The sequence below is a fragment of the Neophocaena asiaeorientalis genome, unplaced genomic scaffold, assembly GCF_003031525.2.
Source record: "Neophocaena asiaeorientalis asiaeorientalis breed wild unplaced genomic scaffold, Neophocaena_asiaeorientalis_V1.1 scaffold113, whole genome shotgun sequence".
NCBI classification, from domain to species: Eukaryota; Metazoa; Chordata; class Mammalia; order Artiodactyla; family Phocoenidae; genus Neophocaena; species Neophocaena asiaeorientalis.
Genome location: NW_020172316.1, coordinates 3,005,771 through 3,020,309, shown reverse-complemented (window position 1 = coordinate 3,020,309; position 14,539 = coordinate 3,005,771). Strand labels below are relative to the sequence as shown.

At 40.0% G+C, this 14,539-nt stretch overlaps 1 pseudogene; it reads right to left on the bottom strand.

Annotated features, from left to right (window-relative positions):
* Positions 1-897: 897 nt before the first annotated feature.
* Positions 898-5,297, bottom strand: LOC112414388 (CUB and zona pellucida-like domain-containing protein 1; annotated as a pseudogene).
* Positions 5,298-14,539: the final 9,242 nt, after the last annotated feature.

The window sequence follows — 14,539 nt, the reverse complement described above, 5'->3', positions numbered from 1 at the left end:
CAGGCAGAGCTGATCTGTGCTGTAGGGCCTGGTGACATGGGAACCAAGTCACAGCCGCCATCCCAGGCCTTGGGTTGAGAACACTTGCACTTACAGCTTTTGAACTCCTAGGACCTCCTGAGGCTACTGACTTTTCACACAAATTTGAGGGCAGTGAGCCTCCCATAATCTGAAACATGATAAAAGGGCATTTAATCGTTGCTTAATGTACTCTAAATTCATCTGGGAAACATCTTCAGATTTTTGAAGTGAAGATGAACCTAATTCCACACTGTACCTTTACACGGCAAGCAAAATGGTAGCTAACCTGTCAACCTAAGTACTGATGGCTGGGGAGTACAGGGAAAATTGTTTGTTTTAGCATCCAATTCCTTCTTGTTTTATCCATCTAAGACTGCCTCCCCAGTTTAATAACAAAGGAGGAAATGTGGTTAGCTCCACAAGGAAATACCACCTTAGAGTCGAGTAGTCCTAGTATAATATCCTCTCTGTAGAACACCAGCTCTTAAGATGAAGGCGTTAAAGAAATAAATATGGAAATGTTATTTTTCAGCTATAGAAGATTGGGATTCAACCCGATGATGACAGAGGCCTAGGTGTTGCACACGTAAAATATAGGAATCATTAGTGAATCCATTTTTGCATTATTATTTAAGCTATGGTATACTCCAGAAAATAGCACATAGAGTAGAAATGAATATATCCTAAAAGATTCAGTGTAAAGGTCTCATGGAAGGAGATTCTTTTTTATTTTTTAATTTTCTTGAATGTGGTTTGTAGGTTTTCCCCCCTCTTTTATGGGGCCCTCCTTAATTTATTCCTAATGTATCTAGCCACGAGGTAGCACTTCTTCGACACTCAGGAGAAATGCATTTCACTTAAGTCTGAACCCTTTAGTTAATGGTCCTGCAGTTTCTGGACTTTGTAGTCTGTTCTCTGACTCACAAACATGCCTTGCTAGAATTGTAGCCACAATCACAATATTCAGAACAAGGACCATGAATGAAAACAGATGCAGATTGTTAAAAGGTTGAATCTGGGTTTCAATGCGTTTGATACTGAAATTCTGAATTTCCACTTGCCCGTCAATCCCTTTTCAGATGAATGCATCCTATGACAGAATTAGTCTTCTATTTGTATGAAGAAATGTCTCTTTTCCTTCAGAAAAAGTCTGGTTGCAGCGAGACTGATTACTACTACCACTATGAAACCTTACACTCGAGATACACGGAGCCCAGACACCTCAAGAATTCAAAGGAGTTAAACTGGAATCTTGCACAGTGTCGAGGTAAGGGATACACCTTACAAGTCCCATCTCAATTACATCCATTCTTGCTGAGGTTATAGGTTGGAGATGCAAAGTCAGATGGGAGTGGTGCTGCAGGTATCCTGGAACACCACCAAATTTGGATCTGAGGTGCATAGACTTACCTGAACAAAAAGTTTTGTTCAAACCCACATATATGGTGACTCCAACATAGGCTTTCCAAATGAACTGGACTCAAAAAAATACAATTGTTTCTCCTTTTCTTTCTTTTTTAAAGGTTGGTTTTCTGGTGACAGTAATTTAAGAATAACTATGTTGAACTTCTCTTCAATGGGCTAAAAGAAAGGGCGTGGGTATCATTCAGGCTCATAAATAATGCCTCCCTGAAAAAATATATTGAGCCAATAAACCATGTGCTTGACATAATTCCTAGTTTTTAAGTCACCTTTTTTCTTTCCAAACTAATAAAATGTAGTGTATCTTTTTTGGTCTAATTTTAAAAATTAATTAATTAATTTTTGGCTGCGTTGGGTCTTCGTTGCTGCGTGCGGGCTTTCTCTAGCTGTGGCGAGCGGGGGCTACTCTTCGTTGCAGTGTGCGGGCTTCTCATTGCAGTGGCTTCTCTTGTTGCGGAGCAGGCGCTCTAGGTACTGGGGCTTCAGTAGTTGTGGCTCGCAGGCTTAGCTGCTCTGTGGCATGTGGGATCTTCCCGGACCAGGGCTCAGAACCTGTGTCCCCTGCACTGGCAGGCAGATTCTTAACCATTGTGCCACCAGGGAAGTCCTTGGTCTAATTTGCTCATGGGAAATGCCATTACATATAACCTTTCACGAACCCAGTGTCAAATGCCTCTTTTCTCTTCATTTCAATATCACAGCTGATTACGTGCTAGCTACAGTGCAGACACAAGCTACTATTACAAAGAGGTGGCAAATACACAAAACAGGTTATTATTCAGCAGAGGCTATTTGGCAATACATAACTTACAATGTAATTGTTTCCCCCACAAAGTTACACGACTATTGCAAATACCATAAACGATGTTCAATTCAGCCATCAAAGAAGGATTTATTGTATGTTTCCTGCTTCAGCTGAGATCTTATTATAGCTCCCACAGGTAGTCAAAACACAAGAGAATTTTAACTTCCTTCAATAACTGCTCAAACTTGAATGTAGCTAATATGGAAGGAAGTAAGAATGGGCTATAAGTCTATCGTATCCTCTGGGTGTCTGAGAATCTCTGGTTTGTATTTCTAAATTGATATGTAATCATTTTGTCTTTTTTTTTTTTTTTTTGCCGGTACGCGGGCCTCTCACTGTTGTGGCCTCTCCCGCTGCAGAGCACAGGCTCCGGACGCGCAGGCTCAGCGGCCATGGCTCACGGGCCCAGCCGCTCCGCGGCACGTGGGATCTTCCCGGACCAGGGCACGAACCTGTGTCCCCTGCATCGTCAGGCGGACTCTCAACCACTGCGCCAGGGAAGCCTCATTTTGTCTTTAAAAAAAAATTAATTTAAAGAGTTTTTTCCTTAAGAAAGAAAATCAACTAGCTTGTTAAATTTTACATAGTACATTGGACTATATCATCAAGGCCAGATTTCCTCAGCCACATTTTAGGCCCTTTCCTCAGCAATATACACTTGCTTCTTAAAAAATAATAAATAATAAAAATCATTTTCCCAAGCACCTCAGTCTAAAGTTACAGCTGTATCTGGTTACTCTTTGGATGGGAAATAGGCCGGTTGCTTTTCTTCTTGGTCCTCCAAGCCTTGCTCCTGAATCCTTTCCACACACATGACTCTTATTTCAAAGAGAAACCCCACTGGGAGGTTGGAAGACCTGACTGTCAGAGAAGGAAGTTATGCTAATTTCCCACCCCAAAGACGCCACTGAGCACTTCAAATACTTGCAGCTTAGGAGGGAAAAAAGGCTTCATTCTAGATCAGTTCAAAGTTAGGTGATCACAACTGCAAGTTTTCAGGCTATGCCATCTCCTCCCCCACCTCTCACCAGTGCCTTCCTCAGCCCAAGAAACAGCGTTGCAGCCTGAGGAACAGAGCCAGGCAGAATGGGATGCAGTGTCCCCATGAGAGCCGGGCCCTGTGCTAATTGAAGACATGGACGGCTGTGTTGTTTCTGGCTGCACCACAGCCAGAACTTTATATTTGGAGGAACAAATAGCTCCCAAGTGTTCGGGCCACAACTTGTCTGTGTAGCTTCTCTGACGTTCAGGAGTACTTTGCCTCTCAAATATGAAAGATTCCAGAAAAGGGGAGCAGGGAGCTCTGGGAAAGGAAAGAATTTTTAAAAAATGTTTACTCATTTACCTTTGTTAGTTGAGGAGTTTCTAAAGGAGATATTGTTCAAGAAGAAATGGTACATATTAAAAGAAATCTTTCAAGAAGAAATACAGTCCAATGCAAGCATTCATGTAACAGATATTTTATATATGTCATATGGTGCAATTATTCTTAACCTTTTCCCTAGCCTCTTTGAAAATTTGATGAACAATATGAATTATTTCCCTAGGAAAAAGCATACACATATGGAAGTACAGAGCCTTTGTCACAAAGTCCCTGAAGTGAAGGCAGGAGTGATATTACCAAAACAGTAATGGAGAAAACCCTGCCCTCCATCCCCCAGTAAAGATCAGCAATTAGACAGCTCTCCATGAATAAGAACAACTCTGGAGAGCTCTCGAATCCACTTAAGAATCTTCAGCAACACAGTGGAACAAAAATCTGAGAATAACCTCATGAGAAGAGAAGGAAGAAAGCTTCATTTTGCCTGCATTATCCCATTCCTCAAGCCAGCACTGCTCAGGGTCAAGAGAGAACTTCCCAGCTAGAAAGAGCTCCCCTAGCCAGGAAAGGAAGAGTGGATGGAGTGAGCAACCAGCTTCCCCAGCCTTTGGGGAACCATATGAAGGTCCCATTACAGTTTCACCCCACCCAGAGACTGGTAAAGCTGACACACAGAGAGACAGAAACAAGGAAGAAAAGCAGGAGTTACCAATAACAATCATGGTTTGTAGTGACTTGTGACTTGCTCTGCAGACAAATCCAGAAGATTTTGCCACTGAAGAAACGTGTTAACACCAGCACATTTGCCAGAGACCCCCTGGGGATTTCACCAGCTTTTGCCCCACAGGTATTTGTATTTACTGACACCAGCCACCTGAATCCTTCCCTGCTACCTCCTTCTTCACCCATGCCAGACCCCAGGAACTGTACTGGTGGCCAGCCCAGGCCTCTGTGGCTACATGAGTGCTAGATGCCAGCCTAGACCCCCACAGCTGACATCTACTTCCTAGTGTGTACTTGACATAGCCCCTCCAGGTGTGCATTTGCACGCCACTAGCCTGATACCTGTCACCAGTGTCCACTGCAGTGTGCACACCCAGGGGCAGACAATACAGCCACTGAAGAGTATGCTGACAGCCAAGGTCCCCATAACTGCCTGTGAGCTTGGATCAGGCTTTGTCTTCTGTCACTGTCTTGCACCACTGCACCACACTACCTGCAATTAAGGCCTCCAGCTGTGCACCTGCATACTCCTGGCCTGACCCCCATTACTGGCCTCCCCTGCAGTGCACACACAGAGGGAGACGATGCAGTCACAGGAGAGCACACCAACAGCCAGGGCCCCCACAGCTGCCTGTGAGCCCACAACTGGCCCAGCTTGCTGCCTACCCTGGCCCCCACCACTGTGTATGTGTCTGCAGCTGATCCAAGCTACCACACAGGCACCTGCAGCAGGCCCCATAGCCCAGTGTATGTACACTACTGGCTCTAGCCACCATCATTGTCTGGCCTGGTCACTAGTTGCTGGACCTAGAGGCATAACTGAGGACCCCAACAGCCCTTACAGCCACTGTAGACCTCCACAGTGCTCCCAAGGACCACACAGTTGTTGATGTCGTGGACCTCAGCAGCATGAGCCAAGGAGACATCATGCACCCCTGGACCCAGCGCCACCACATGTCCCCACACTTGGTACCTTCCTCCACTAGAACCAGAGTCACAGCACATTCCAGCATGTCCCAAACCACAGGTGAAAGTCTTTCCTTGCTGAGATCAGTCCATGAAGCCCAGAAGAGATGACTAGTTATTTAAATGTAGAGACATCTATGCAAGGCTACAAGGGATCATGAAGAATCAGGGAATCACGACTCTCCTGAAGGAATACAGTAAGCCATCAGTAACGATCCCCAAAGAAATGGAGATGCAGGAATTGCCCAACAAAGCGTTCAAAATAATTGTTCTAAAGATGCTCAGAGAACTACAAAGAACACAGATAAATAATTTAACAATATTAGGAACACAACAGAAAAACAAAATGAGAAGTTCAACAGAAAGAAAACATAAAAATGAACCAAACAAATTTTGGAGCTGAAGAATACAGAGTGAACTGAAGAATTCAATAGAGAAATACATAACAAAGAAACCTCCAGAATGCTAAGAGCAAATTTCTCAGCACAGACCTTACAGACCAGGAGAGAATGAAATGATATATCCAAAGTACTAAAAGAAACAAACTGCCAATCAAGAATAATTTACCCAGAAAAACTGCCCTTCAGAAGTGAAGGTGAGACAGTTTCCCTAACAAACAAAAGCTGAGGGTGTTCTTCACTACTATACCTACTTTACAAGATATGCTGAAAGGAATTCCTCAAGCTGAAATGAAAGGATGATAATTAGTATCGTGAAACATATGAAAATATATACCACACTGGTTAAATTTGGCATATAGTCACATTCAGAATACTCTAATACTGTAATATAGTGGTATGTTAACTACTTAACCTTAGTATAAAAGTTAAAGGACAAAAGTATTTTTTAAAAGCTATAGCTACAATAATTTCTTAATGGATACACAAAATAAAAAGATGTAAATTTTGACATCAAAAATATAAAAGGGGGAGTAAAAGGTAGAGTTTTTGTAGGTAATCGAAGTTAAATTGTTATCAATGTAAAGTAGATTGTTGTATGTATAAGATGCTTTATGTAAGCCTCATGATAGCCACAAAGCAAAATCCCACAGCAGATTCACAAAAGATAAAGAGAGGGGCGAGTTCCCTGGTGGCCTAGTGGTTAGGATTCTTGGCTTTCACTGCCGTGGCCTGGGTTAAATCCCTGGTCAGGGAACTGAGATCCTGCAAAACACACGGTGCAGCCAAAAAAAAAAAAAAGAGAAGGGAATCAAAGCATACCCACTATGGAAAATAACTAATTTACAACAGAAGACAGCAAGAGAGAGGAAGAAAGGAACAAGGGAACTACAAAACAGCCAGAAAACAATTCATAAGGTAGTGTTAGTAAAGCCTTACTTACAATAATTAATCTAAATGTCAATGGGTTGAACTCTCCAATCAAAAGACATGGAGTGGCTGGATGTATTAAAAAAAAATAAGACCTGACTATATGCTGCCTACAAGAGGTTCACTTCAGCTTTAAGGACACAGGAAGGCTCAAAGTGAAGGGATGAAAAAATATATTCCATGCAAGATAGAAACCAAAAGAGAAAGGGTAGCTATACTTGTATCAGACAAAATAGACTTTAAGCCAAAAATGGTAACAAGAGACAAATAAGGTCATTATATAATGATAAAGCAGTTGATTCATCAAAAAGATATAACAGTTATAAATATATATGCACCCAACACTGAGGCACTTATAGTAAGCAAATACTAACAGATGTAAAGGGAGAAATAGACAATACAGTAAGTCCCCCATATACGAACCTTCAAGTTGCGAACTTTCAAAGATTCGAACGTGCTTTTGCATGCCCAATCACGTTAGTTCACGTGTCTGGCATATATTGTCACGTGTGTGCATCCTCTAGAAGTGGTTGCGCAGGAAATGGCAAGGGGATTTTCTTTATTTGAGGAGGCACTGTTAGCTTTTGAGGCACAGGACCCGAATGCAGAATGGTACACAAAGGGTGCAGCAGCAATTCAGAATGCAATCTAGTGTTACCATGTTATCTATGATGAGACAAGAAGGGCTACTACCCAGACATCACTGGATCCTTTTTTTAAGAGGGTAGATAGAATTGAATCCAGCAAGGAGCCAGAACCTGTGCCATCAACGTCAGGTGTGAGTGAAATTGCAGCTTGCCCTCCGTCTTCTATCGCTGACGATCCTTCGGCTCTACTATCTCCCACCTCCTTTCCCACTTCCAGTCAGTAGGTCTTCTTGCCTGCTCACTCGATGCCGGCCCCTGGATGCCAGCTGTTGTGCTGTACTACTGCACTTTTCAAGGTACTGTACTGTAAGTTAAAAAATGTTTTATCTTTTGTTTTTTATGTATTACTTGTGTGAAAAGTATTATAAACCTATTACAGTACAGTACTATATAGCTGATTGTGTTAGTTGGGTACCTAGGCTAACTCTGACTTACAAACAAATTGGACTTAAGAACGCATGCTCAGAACCAAACTCGTTTGTTTGTAGGGGACTTACTGTACAATACTAGACTTCAAAACCCTATTTTCAACAATAGGTCATCCAGACATAAAATTAACAAGGAAACGTGGGATTTGGCACATACTTCAAACCAAATGGGCCTAACAGACATATAGAAGAGATTCCATCCAACAGCAAAAGAATATATATTATTCTCAAGTGCACAGAAAGCATTCTCCAGGACAGATCATATGATAGGTCATGAAACAAGTCTTAGCAAATGTAAGAAGACTGAAATCGTACCAAGTATCTTTTCTAACCACAATGGTATGAAACTAGAAATCAGTAACAGGAGGAAAGCTGGAAATTTCACAAATAGCGGAAATTAAACAACACACTTCAGAACAACCAATGGGTCACAGAATTAATCAAAAGGGAAAAAATTATCTTGAAACAAATGAAAATGGAAACACAACAATATAAAAGCCATGGGATGCTGCAAAAACAGTTCTAAGAGGGAAGTGTATAGTGATAAACACCTACACTAAGAAAAAAGATTTCAAATAACCAGCTTTATACCTAAAGAAACTAGAAAAAGAACAAACTAAGCCCAAAATTAGGAGAAGAAAGGAAATAACAAAGATCAGAGCAGAAATACATGAAATAGAGTCCAGAAAAACACTAGGAAAGATTAATGTAAATAAGAGCTATTTTATTGAAAGATAAACAAAATAGACAAACCTTTAGCCTGACTAAGAAAAAAGAGAGAAGACTCAAATAAGAAATTACTGTGAACAATTATATGCCAACAAATTGACTAATCTAGAAGAAATGGATACATTTTTAGAAACATACATCTACCAAGACTGAATTGTAAAAAAAATAGAAAATCTAAACAGACCCATAATCGCTAAGAAGATTGAACCAGTAGTCATACACCTCCCAATAAAGAAAAGCCTAGGACCAGATGGTTTCACTGCGAATTCTACCAAACATTTAAAGAAGGCTTAAGACCAAGCTTTCTCTCAAATTCTTCTAAAACACTGAAGAGGATGGGAGACTCCTAAACTCATTTTACAAGTCCAGCATTACTCTGACACCAAAGTCAGATAAGGATACTATAATAAAACTACAGACCATATCCCCAATGAACGTAGATGCAAAAATCCTCAACAAAATACTAGCAAACCGAATTGAACACCACATTAAAAGGATCATATACCATGATCAAGCAGGATTTATCCCTTGGATGCAAGGATGTTTCACATATGAAAGTCAATAAATGTGATACACATTAATAGAATAAAAGATAAAAATCATATGATCATCTCAATAGATGCAGAAAAAGAATTTGACAAAATACTATAATCCTTTCACAATAAAAATGCTCAACGAATTGGGTACAGAAGGAAAATACCTCAACATAGTAAAGGCCATATGTAGCAAGCACACAGCTAACAGCAGACTCAGTGGTGAAAGGTTGAAAGCTTTTTCTCTAAGATCAAGAACAAGACAAGGATGCCCACTCTTGCAATAAATTTGACATAGATAGTACTGGAAGTGTTAGCCAGAGTAATCAGGCAAGAAAAAAAAGTAAAAAAAAAAAAAATCCAAATTGGAAAGAAAAAAATTAAAATTGTCTCTGTTTGCGGATGTAGAAAGTCCCAAAGACTCTACCAAAAAACTTCCAGAATTAATCAATGGATTCAGTACAATTGCAGGATACAAAATCAACACACAGAAATCAGCTGCATTTCTATTCACTAACAATGAAAAACAAAGAAAACAATATCATTCACAATAGAATCAAAACCAATAAAATACTTAGGAATAAATTTAACCAAGAAGGTGAAAGATCTGTACACTGAAAACCATAAGACACTGATGAAATTAAAGAAAATGCAAATAAATGGAAAGATATCCTGTGTTTATGCATTGGAAGAATTAAAATTAACTTGTTCATAATACCCACGGTCATCTATAGATTCAATGCAATCCTTATTAAACTTCTAGTGGCATTTTTCACAGAAATAGAAAAACAATCCTAAAATTTGAATGGAACTACAAAAGATGTCAAATAGCTAAAGCACCAATTAAAAGAAGAACAAAGCTGGAGGCATCACACTTCCTGATTTCAAACTATACTACAAAGCTATTATAATCAAAACAGTATGTACTGACATAAATTCCAGTGGAACAGAAGAGCACAAAAATAAACCTATGTGTATATGGTCAGCTAATATTTGACAAGGGAGCCAAAAACACTCAATGAGGAAAAAATAGTCTCTTCAATAATGGTGCTGGGAAGACTTCATAACCACACACAGAATGGAACTGGACCCCTATCTTATGCCATTCACAAATACAGGAGACCTGAAACCATAAAAGGTCTGGAAGAAAACAAGGAGAAAACTCCTTGACATTGATCTTTGCAATGATTTTTTGGATATGATGCCTAAAGCACAATCGACAAAAATAAAAATTAATAAGTGGGACTATATCAAGCTATAAAGCTTCTGGGGCTTCCCTGGTGGTGCAGTGGTTGAGAGTCTGTCTGCCGACGCAGGGGACACGGGTTTGTGCCCCGATCCGGGAAGATCCCACATGCTGCGGAGCGGCTAGGCCCGTGAGCCATGGCCACTGAGCCTGCGCGTCCAGAGCCTGTGCTCCGCAACGGGAGAGGCCACAACAGTGAGAGGCCCGTGTACTGCAAAAAAAAAAAAAAAAAAGCTTCTGCACAGCAAAAGAGACAGTCAACAAAATGAAAAAGCAATCTACAGAATGGGAGAAAATATTTGCAAATCTTATATCTGATATATGATTAATATCCAAAATATATAAAGAACTCATACAACAGCAAAAAAAAAAAAAAAAAAATCTAAAACAAAAACCCCTCCACACAATCCAATTAAAAATGAGCTAAGAAAATGACATTTTTCTAAAGAAGACAAATGGCCAACAGGTGCATGAAAAAGTGCTCTACACTACTAATCATCAGGGAAATGCAAATCAAAATGACAATGACATATTACCTCATACCTGTTAGAAGGGCTATTGTCAAAAAGATGAGGAAAGGGAAACAAGTGTAGGTGAGGATGTAGAGAAAAGGGAACCTTTGTGCACTGTTGTTGGGAATAGATATGGGTACAGCCACTATGGAACAGTATGAAGGTATCTTAAAAATTAAAAATAGAACTACTGTATGATGAAGCAATCCCACTTCTGGGTATATATCCAAAGGAAATGAAAACAGGATCTGGAAGCGATATCTGCACTCCCATGTTCACTGCAGCATATTCACAATAGCCAAGATAGGGAAACAACTAAGTGTCCATCAACAGATAAATAGATAAGATGTGGTGTATATGTACAATGGAATATTATTCAGCCATGAGAAAGAAGAAAGTTCTGCCATTTGTGACAACATGGATGAAGCTTGAGGGCATTATGCTAAGTAAAACACGTCAGACAAAGAAACACAAATACTTTACATCACTTACATGTGGAATCTAAAAAAGCCAGTCATAGACCCAGAGATTAGAGTAGTGATTATCAGGCAATGGTGGGGGTGGGGGAAATGGGAGATGTTGATCAAATGGTACAAACTTCCAGTTATAAGATGAATAAATTCTGGGGATCAAATGATTATAGTTAATAATGCTGTATTACATACTTGAAAGTTGCTAAGAGAGTAGATCTTAAATGTTCTCGCCACAAAAAGGAAGTAGTAATTATGTGACATGATGGAGGTGTTAGCTAATGCTCTGGTGGTAATCATTTTGCAATATATATATTTGCAATATATAAGTGTATCAAACCAATACTTTGTACACCTTAAACTTACATGTTATATGTCAACTATACCTCAATAAAGCTGGGGGAAAAAGACTTTATTAAATTAAAAAAACATTTTAGGGGAAACCTTCCCTTATGTACTCTTTTATAACTGCCTTGACAAATTTGAGATGGTTATACTTTTTTCAATTTAAGTTTTTCATAATTGTATTAGAAAGCAATAACTGTTTTTTTTTGGTACCCTTTCTGATAGCCCACTTGAGGATGACTTTTGCGTTGTTTTTTTTTGCGGTACGCGGGCCTCTCACCCCCGCGGCCTCTCTCGCTGCAGAACACAGGCCCCCGACGCGCAGGCTCAGCAGCCATGGCTCACTGGCCCAGCCGCTCCGCGGCACGCGGGATCCTCCCGGACCGGGGCACGAACCCGCGTCCCCTGCATCGGCAGGCGGACTCCCAACCATTGCGCCACCAGGGAAGCCCCTTTTGCGTTATTTTTCACAGTAGACTTTTCATGTCTTTGAATTCTTTTAGCTGGAGTAGGAAATGCAAACAAATCAACAAATGCATTTAGCCCTTCAAAGTTGGAGTCCAGCTGAGTAGTTACAGTATCAATTACATCATGAACAATTCCTTTTACCTAAAAAATTGCTAAAACTCAGAGGGTGGCAGTATTATTTCTCAACATAGGACCAACTGGAAAAGAAAATGTAGACCCCTTTTAAATATCTCTGAATGTTGGCAAACCTGGGGAATTTTTTGATATGAGAAAAATATGCATTTGCTTTTAAGGCAACATATTGCCTATTATGTATTAATCAACTGACTTCAACAAAGACTATCTTATCTGTTGCTAAAAATCGACCAACAGCCACTAGAGTGCTATCTTTGCCAGTGCCAAAAAGATTTCCAAATCTTTTCAGCTAAAAAGCCAGCAAAGATCAAAAAGAGGTTTCACATGAGCTCTCTACGTGCCAATGAGATACAAGTGCCATTTTTAGCACATTATAATAATCCTGTTGTACAGCATTCTTTTCCAATGACCTGTAAAAATTATATATTTGAGAGAGGTACTTATTTTCAGCATAAGAAAGTATGAATTAGGAAAGGTACATTTAATAAGTTCAATGATCTATTGCTACAAGTTAATACACTTTTTTTCCATTCTATGGAGTTACAAATTCCTGGCCAATTAGCCATAATAGAGATGAAACTTGACTGCTACAGTGCAACTTGACAAAATGATTTATTACTCCTTAGTCACTGGAATAAATATGTGCTAACATTTACAGCTTTTCACTTATTTTGTTATGAACGCCTTCCACCAAATCAAAATATGTGCACTAGCATAATATTGTAGCCAGAGAAAGGAAGAGAGAGAGAAAGGAAAGAAGGAAGGAAGGAAAGAAGGGAGGGAAGGAGGGAGGGAGGGAGGGAGGGACGGAAGCCCAGCCCACGTTGAATTCTAGTTAAGTGCAATTTATTTTATTTGCTAATGATATCACACTAATTTTCTAATGCATTCACATATCGATAATCACAGAAGAAGGGAGCCCCCATTAGGAATATCTCTCCAAGATGAAGCTGTGAGTAGGGCAGGTCACCACAGACTAGTTAAACTGTATTTTTAGTTTTATCATTCTGCCCCTAGTATCTGGCACATAGGAGGTAAAGAACATTTGTTGAACCGCTGCTAGGATATGACATAATACATTGTTTCTTTGAATTTTAGAATTATGTGGCATTGAGAAGGAAAATGGAGAGAGATGAAATAATAGTTGCTGAGGTTTGGGATTCTGGAAAGATATATAATGCTCCAAGGAGGAGTAGAATTAAAGCTGGAAATTTGTTTCTTTAATTTCCCGACTCAAGCATTACTTTTAAAATGAAAACTCTTATCAAATTAATCTTTGAAAAATCAATTAAAACAGCTAAAACAGAAAACGAGAGACTCTCAGAAACCCGTTGTCCACAATAACCATTATTGACAATACTGCACATTTGAAAAGTGCCACAGTATTCTTTCTCTTTTCTGATTCTCTTTAGAACTTAAGCTATTTAGAATTACACGAAGGGCTCTATTAATTTCAAGATTGAAAAGGTAAGGAAACAAACCCCTCTAATAAACTTCTCCCTCAGAAAATATGCTGTGAGGAGGAAAAGGCTGACGGCTAGACAAATGTTACAGAAATCCGCTGGTAAAGATGCCCTTTGCTTCACGTTGGGAGCAAGTAGTTATGTCAGAGCATGTGGTGAGCACCTCTACCTGGGTGTTCCGCCCAAGAACACAGGTACTCTCACGGTGTCCTCCTTCTCACACGCAGAGAGAGTTAAACTCATTATTTTAACAGGGTTCACCCTGTGTACACTTTTTTAGGAATCTCTACCTCAATGGTACAATGAGGTTAATACATGAAGCAAAGCAAAATTCCTATGATAGGTTTACATAGGGTGGCCTGAGGGATTCATAAGCTGTTCTTGAAACACCACATCTATCTTCCAACTGTCACAGGCTATACAGAATCAATATGCAGCCTGCTTTTCTAGAAGTCTGAATGGCTTAGGGCTGAAGAGAATATAGTTGGGTTGTGTGGTCTATCTTTCAGACGGGAGTCATGGTATTGGTCAACTTGCCAGCAACCCTTGGACTTGGGCTTGGATATGACAGGAATAGCAGAACTCACTAGAGAGGTCATCAGCTGCTTCCTCTAATCACTTTCTGGGTGCCGTGACCTCCAGTAGCAGAGGCATTTATTCTTCAAGGGTGTTTGGCTGCCTTGGAAGCCTATGAACCTGGTCGGTCCTCACTGTGTGATCAGCTGCCAAGGGAATTAATTGCCAGTGCAATGTTGAGAATAGATGTGAAGTTATACCGATAGGATAACATTTCAAGGTCTGCTAATCCTTGTGTCTAGTGACATGAGAAGACCATCAAACCTGCTTGAGTATGGGAGGTATTTCTGCAAAGGGATAAGATTACAATTAAGTGTCTCAAAGCTCCTGCCTCTTTTATGAAGTACAGACTCTAGCTAGAAGTCACCAGAATAAAAGGATCATTTCTCTATTTCAGAACA